The sequence below is a fragment of the Melitaea cinxia genome, chromosome 12, assembly GCF_905220565.1.
Source record: "Melitaea cinxia chromosome 12, ilMelCinx1.1, whole genome shotgun sequence".
Taxonomy (NCBI): domain Eukaryota; kingdom Metazoa; phylum Arthropoda; class Insecta; order Lepidoptera; family Nymphalidae; genus Melitaea; species Melitaea cinxia.
In genome coordinates, this window is record NC_059405.1 from 5,001,501 (window position 1) to 5,009,722 (window position 8,222).

Consider the following 8,222-nt stretch of genomic DNA (forward strand, 5'->3'; position numbering starts at 1 on the left):
GATTGCGTCTACCGTGCTGATTCGTTACAGATGTTTTATATACTAGAAAATAAAGACTTCAAAACGGTTGACTGGTTATAGGTCTTTGAAAGTCGACTTTAGATTCATTTTTTGTTGTTATATAGATTACCAAATAAATCGTAATGAAGTCTCATATTTAATTTTGTTTAGAAATAATCTGTTAATGGGTATTTCATTTAATATGTTTACGATTTTAACCATAGAAGAACGTTTAAATACTATTTATCGACAGCATTTCCTGGAAGTTAGCAGTAACTTAATAAATATTTATTTTACTAATACATACAAGAATTAAATAAGAATAGAGAGGTCAGGTCTGCATTCTACTAATAGATGACACGACACTTAAGAAATACAAAAAAGCTACACGCATTAGGGAACGCTATCTATCAAAAATGTGAAATTAATTCTAATTCGTTGAGTGGCTTTTTGCTTTAAAGCAGGTAACAGGAAACGGGTTGTGTGAGTTAATCCCACACTGCGGGTGTGTGGGGATTGTGTAATCACATATTAGAGTGCATGTGGCGTTGGACTTTAACTTTTTATGAAATCGAGTTATAGAAAATCCCTAGCTATAATTTCTAACTTTTAATTGTATCTCTGTCTTTGGAATACGGGATGAAAGGGACGGCATGTCTATAAGGTATCAATTGCGACGTTATCCTACGCTTGTTTCCTTTTCTATCAAATTGAAGTGATGCTAAGAATCTTTATGATTTAGTTGCCTGCGGGAACGCAACTCATGATTTTCTCAGGCAGCTAACAACTGGTTTTCTTCCTGTACAACTAAATAAGGTATTCATATTTGCACCCCATATTTTCTATCAGTAAATCTGTATTAGGTATAGACACTTAGATTTTAATAATAAAGTATTTATCTATTATGGCACTACGAGTTACATACTTTTTTTTTACATTATAGCAACGAGTAAGGATTATCCGTTACTCGATATTGCGAATATAATATACCGTTAAACACTATAAGGCTAAAGATTTTTATTACAGAACATTTAATTCCAGAAAAAATCAAGCTAAAACATATTCCCTTCTACAATTAGTATTCCTGCATTTCGTTAGATACATATGACAAAAAAAAAGAAATAATACTACGTAAACTATCTTCGTATTACTTTTGAAACAATTAAAGAACCAATATCGATCCTTATTAATCAAAATATTTCAAACTCAAATTTAGGTCAGTACGACTTAACTTTTAATTAGGGCTCAATAATTTATCGGTTGTCTTTAAAGCAAAATAGCTCGAGGTGCACGTTTTGGGCAAAAATTTGTGCTTCATTATTTTATCATTCGGCACGGGATATACGAATTTCTTTTAATTCTCATATATCTTAGTCCACTAAACTAAACTACCACCTCCACTAGGATATACTCCTATGTCGGGAGTTCAGAAACACACAAAATACACAAGTGCATTCACCCAGACCACGGCAAACATCTGTATGGCCAATAAAGATGTGGTATACATGTGCGAGGATCGAACACGCGACCACCAGTGCAACAGCCGTAATTCAGTACTGTGACCATTGCGCTATCGCGTCGTCAAAACAATTACTACACTAGATAGTTAAATGGTAATTTTTTTATGGAAACCTTGACGGAAATTTTATTGCTGGTCGTCGTTGTAATAACAAAAGCCCTGTATGATCACCGCCTAAATCAATTATTCATTTACTTTTTAAAGAAATCTCAAATCTTAGACCTCGTTATTTATGATGCAGAGATTATATCGACGCTTGAAAGGCAATAATTACCAAGCGACATTTTGGGCGATATTGACACTATTTCTTAAAATATTGAGAAAATTAATAATCCTTAAATATCAGCTTACAAAACTTACAAACTGCATTTAAAATCCGTTAGAATCGAATAACAATGACTAATAGGCGATTTTTGATGATTTTTTTTTTCAAAAAAAAAAAAAAAACTTTAAATGCTCTAGTGTAAAGTTGCCAACATGTCGCTTAGTAATTATTGCCTTTCAAGCATCGATATGAAAGTTGTACAATTCACAAATGTGAAAATTATACTATATAACCCTTGAGCAAGGAAATTATTGGTATCCACATTGTTCTTGACAACTATTAGTAATTATAGCTAATGAAATTAAGCAGAGGATGTTATTAAATGGGTCTTTTAGACGGAAATCGGTTTGAGTTCCGAAAGGTTAGAGACGCACAGGTAATAAGCAAGATATTTAGAAACATATAAAAATATAGAACCGATACACGGTTCTAAGTTCTAAATTGGTGCCGAAAGTGTGTTTACTCTGTAATTATGATAATGACCCGAATGGAATAATTCTTACCTGATCCTGCGTTATTTGCTAATGACTCTACCTAACCTATATTTAACTTTTTTTATTAAATAAACACAATTCAAGATAACCTTGCTTTTGTTGTTCTAACAATTAAAAGGAGATTAGTGTTTTCTAGAGAAATATGCAGATAAGGGGTCGTTGTGTAAGTTACATTTGAATTAATTTCGCTTATTGTTATGTTAAATTTCGTTTCAAATACATCCTCGCCTTAAAGTTTTGATACGTTCGTTTTATTGTGCCTTCATGTGAACGGTGAACTTATTGTCATATAAATTTTATTTAAGGTTTATGATTTTTACCACAATTGAATAGTACAATGTTTTATTATGAAATGCACCCTTAAGCTGTAATAGTTCAACGCGTCTTTAGTTATTGTAAATAAAATTAATAATAAACCGGTAAGTGTGAGTTGAAATTGAATACGGGTTCTGTACTACAAAAACAACTTTTTCTATTATATTTTTTTATTGCTTGTGGATACAGCAATTTCAGTCATATGGCTTCTGTGATGATTTATAATCTCCTGTATACTACAATAAAATTTAAGAAATTATTTAAGCCTTAATGTTAGCTTGTTACACATAATAATGTACAACACTTGAATGTTACAAAATTCATTTATAACCAAAACCTTCTGATAGGTTATCCGGTATTTTCAAAGTTTTTTAGTTTTATTATCTTTTATTTTACATTCCATACTTTCAAAAACAGGTACCGATTTTTTTTTCTTGAATAACTATACGACAATTTACAAAAGTAAAAAAAAAAAAAAACAATGGATACTTACCAAACTAACGGTTTCATTTTTTATGACTGACTGTACCTTTGCGTTTTTTTTTTTTTTTGACGACCAATTTTATTGTCTTATTCACGTATCTATCTAACATTCGTCTACGGGATTTTATATTATGTGTACTAAATGTTTACTGATATGGTTTAGTTTAGTCAAATTCCGAGTTAATCAACACTCCAAAAAAGAAAAGACAGACAAACGGGCTTTTAAAAACATTTATTAAATTTAGTGTGGAGCCCTAATAATAAAAGAGAAACACAATTCCAATTCCTTACAAAATTCTCTTTATTTATTAATTTTATTGTGGGACCCTAACTAAAATAATTTCTAAGGATTAATAAAAACATGAATAACGTATCCGGTGTGATCGGATTTGTCGTCGAATGTGTAATATTAATTTTTTGCTTCTATTGATTTGAAAGATGTTCTTTAATAGAAATAAGTTATGCTATATCACCTTTTGACTCTACACTTGAGTTTGAAAATACACACACAGAAGCTCGTACATGACGTTTTTGGTGTACCTATTCTTTGTGGTGTACTTTTAAACATTATGAAGCTTTCTAATGACTCATAAATTAAAATGAAACATATATTGTACATTTTTTTTTCAATATTCGCCAATCCGCAGTGCAGCAGCTTAGTGGATTAAGCTCTGATCCTTCTCCTACATGGAGAAAGAGGGAAGAGGCCTATTCCCAGCAGTGGGATATTACAGACTGAGTCGTCGTACCTTTTTATAATATTACTCGTAATAAAAGACTTTTAATTGAAAATAAAATAAATTATCAAAAATATGCTTACTAATGCATGTAAAATTGTTATATTTATTCATACGAAGATTATTTGTGTTTTTCGTACAAAAAATATATATATAATGTAGTCGTAATGAAACAAATTAACTAAACATTATAAATTAAAGCAATTAAGTATTGGCGATAAGGGTTCATTATTGTTTCAAACCAGCCATTATCTAATTTAAATGCCCAAATCATAAACTAATTCCTTTAAAATCCATACCAATAAAAAAACTTAAGTTTGACATCCCTGACACTAATCTCAAGAATTTCGATAAATTCTCGGCGGGTCCTTCCAAAACTTAGAGTAACAACATAATGACGAAATCGTCTCCGATCTCGAATAGTCTTGTATTAATGTCTATTTAATTAAACCTCTATAATTTTGATCCGACGTCGAAAGGTAGAGCAGGGATGAGGTAGAGCTAGACGTGTCGTTCCTTGTATTTTTTTTTTTTTTTTTTGTTTAGAAAGATGGAGTTTTATTTTTGGCATTGAAATTTCTTAGTTAATTTTTGAATAAAAAAATATTATTAAAGACAAAAAAAAAACATCTTTTTGTTTCACATTTATTTCACATTGTTTTGTGTCACATTTCCATCTCGTAATTATTCTATAACATTTTTTTTCTGTATTTTTATATATATTGAAACAAACAGAAAAAGTATGCGATAAATATAAAAAAATAACCTTTAATAATAAAATATGATTTATACTACTCTATTCATTATATTGATAACATAATACATTCATATTTTGACATGCAGAAATAGCGTGGGTATTAAAGAAAGGTTCAATTGTAGGTGGCGCTCGATCAAATTACAACCTGAACTTTTTGCCGGATAAATCTTTTTATATTTCATCCCACTTTTTTCAATTTTTTTAAACATAAATGACCACGAACTCGATCGATAAAAAATTATTTTCAAAACTTTAACATCCGTAGTCAGACTTTTATAACTTTAAAAGGGTACCATTTTTATGCTTTTTCTTGCGGTGTTAATTTCATTCTAATGCTACATAATACATATGTTTAGTGATTTTGTTACGTAGATTTATGTTTCTTTTTTTTTTGTTACTTAAACTTTTAAAAATTTTATCAAATGTGTGTGTCAATCAAACTTGTGTAAATTAACAGTCAAACAGAACATATTTCGCTTAACTGTTACGTAAGCAAATCAGCAACTATAACAAAAACGGTTCACACTACAGCTGCTTGATAAGATCGAAAAATTATAAATTTGTTATCAAAACAAACACAAAAACCTTTTTTTCACAAAAAATGTTTTATTTCCTTATGTTTAAGTACATAAGGCTTAAAATCTCTCGTTTTTATATCCATAATACGCACATTGTCAAGTTGTTTTAATGTTGACTAACGTTTCATCTCATTTCCCGTGAAGAATTAATATTATGTGTGCATAGGTTTTACACTTGTATGCTCAACAAATATTTCGGTACAACGCGTTGAGACGTCTAGTAAAATAACACTTATTGCTCAAGCTACCTTAGAACTTATATATAAGGCATTATAGGTGTGAATCGTATGATATAATATTAGAGGAATTAATTAGTCCGTCGATTGGGTACAATGCGGTAACGCACAGAACACACATTCTGCATTTCGTGGATGCGTCGAACATACTAAAGCAGTATTCACATACGTTTTTGTAATTAAACTTTTACAGCTTTAGATACACATTTAAAAAGGAAAAAATGTTTTAATTTTAACGTTACGAAAGAATATTTTTTGTTACTTAAGTAAACGTACTAGCACTATTCTAACTAACTTGAATTATTTTATCAAAAAAATATGAAATACAATTTATATCATCTATTTATACATCATCTATTTATAGGTCCTTTAATAAAAATGTCGTATTGTTGTTAAAACTTTTCAATGGGAAAAGTTCTTTTGTATAATACTTGAGATAGATTAAAAATGTCACATTCAATTTTTTTTCTCTATTTATAAATATACTTTTAGAAAGTGCTTCAACAAACCAAATATATTTTAGTGTAGATTTTATTAATTTAATTGAAAAAAATTCTAGTCCTTTTAGTGACCACGTACCTAGATATATATAGAAATTAGATAGAAATTTTGTTGAAGATATTTATTATTATTTCTGTATATTTAAATTGATTTCTACAATTTAGCTGTCAAAATTTAATTTAGCATTATATTAGCACGTTAACGCAACGGTCACAGTGCTGGTTAGTGGCTGTTGCGCTGACAGTTGCGGGTTCGATCACCGCACATGACAAACATTTGCATTGGCCATACAGATGTTTTCTGTGGTCTAGGTGTTTTTGCAGTCCTTGTGGGTCTCTTTACCGTACCTCGGAGAGCACGTTAAGCCGTCGGTCCCGGTTGTTATCATTTACACCTGATAGCGATCGTTACTCATAGTAGGAAATATATCCGCTAACCAGCATTGAAGCAGCATGATGGATTAAGCGCTGAAGCGATTATATTAGTTACCAAAAATGTGTTATTGGAATATTTTTTAAATGTTAAAAATTTTCATTAATGTTTCGGCTTACTTTTTTAAAATAATAGAGAAATCTGTTAAAATTGATAAAAAATGGAATAAATTTCAGTATTAAGTAGATAAATTAGACCAAGCGTATAATTGTAAAACCAATATTAAGTTCAACACTTTTAAAACTGTTATTGTAGACGCTGTGGTGTCTGGCGTCTAATGAAATGGCGCTTGATGCAATTGCTTATAATTGAGTGTTATTTACATATGAAGACTAACATCTGCTGGTTCTATTTATAAATATGACATACGATACTATCTAAAAAGGCCGATTGTTAGCAACATTCTTTAAATGATAACTGAAGCATGTGAGAGAGTTGTTTTATAAATATTTTTGACGTCAGCGTCTAAAGAAATTTTAATTTAAATATCGCTCTAGCTGCCTTAAAAAACCATAACTAGGTAACTAGGTAACTAAATCTGATAGTATTATCGTGAGACATAAAGCACAGTCAACCAGTGTCTCCGTGAGCGATTTTTTGTATCTATGATATTGCAAATATGTCCATATATATATATATATATAGATATTTAATTGAATGGCATACTAAAGTCACAAAAAAATCACGATGAAGGTGTAGTACCTAAAATTATTACATATTGATGTTTTGAATTAGTTACATGTCAAATCCCTCGTCTCTTTTGTTATTCATAAATTTCGAATACTACTAAAAAATAAGCTATCTATTAAAGATAATTTTATTTATAGTTCCCTCTAAATAGATTTACATAAAGGTATGCCAGCATCGTGAGAAAAGGAGTACTCGTCTAATGTATTCAAAACAAATGACGAAAACCATCAAGTTTCATTATGTCCTATCTGACAGCCCACATGATACGGTATTAATTAAACACGCCGATAGACTCATGAATTATTATGAGGTTAATAGTCACCAATGAGCTCCGAGTAATTATGTAGATGAACTTCTCTGCGCGCGCGCAAGTGGTGGGGAGCTCGGTCGCTTCTGCAAGGTCATTTACAGCCATACTAAAATACAGATATGTTAGTAGGTATGAAAAGTAATTTAGAAAATTTTATTCCATATTTTTCTAGAACTGTAAATTCTCGAACACTAGTTAAAATAGACTCGTAAATAACTCTCTGAAATTGTGCCAAAATAGTGTACTAGAACTGAGACTGCTCGCCTCATTCATCTTCTTTAATAAAACATTTTAATAATCATTATTTTAAAAGATATCGCTAAGAACTCCTACATGAAACACAAATTTCAGAATATCACAATAGCTCGAAATGGTTGTAATTAAATATCGTGCCTCGTCTTCAACATAATCTTTGACATGCCGCAAAGAAGGCGGGTTAGACAGCGGTACGTAGCGCTCGTGCCTCGCGCACGCCACCCAAGCTACTAACATTGATTACGACTCTTCAGTTTTTATTCTTCCACTCTGTAAAAAGTTCCGCATTCGATGGAAAACGTTCAGTGCTTAAAAGAAGCGTGTTTGTGAGAACTTTTATAATTATGATACCAATCTCACAAGAAAAGAGTATTTTAAAACCATGTTACGTGTTAAAAAATACTATAGCAATTTGCTTTGTTGTAAATACATTTCAGTTTTGAATTTCTATTCATATTATTTTTCCAGCGTAAATAACAAAATTTATTATTGTATAATATTAATATAATAGAATTATCATTTTATTATTATAAATAGAACAATTTGACAAAATACTCAAGTGACAATACAGAAAATCACAAGAAATAAAA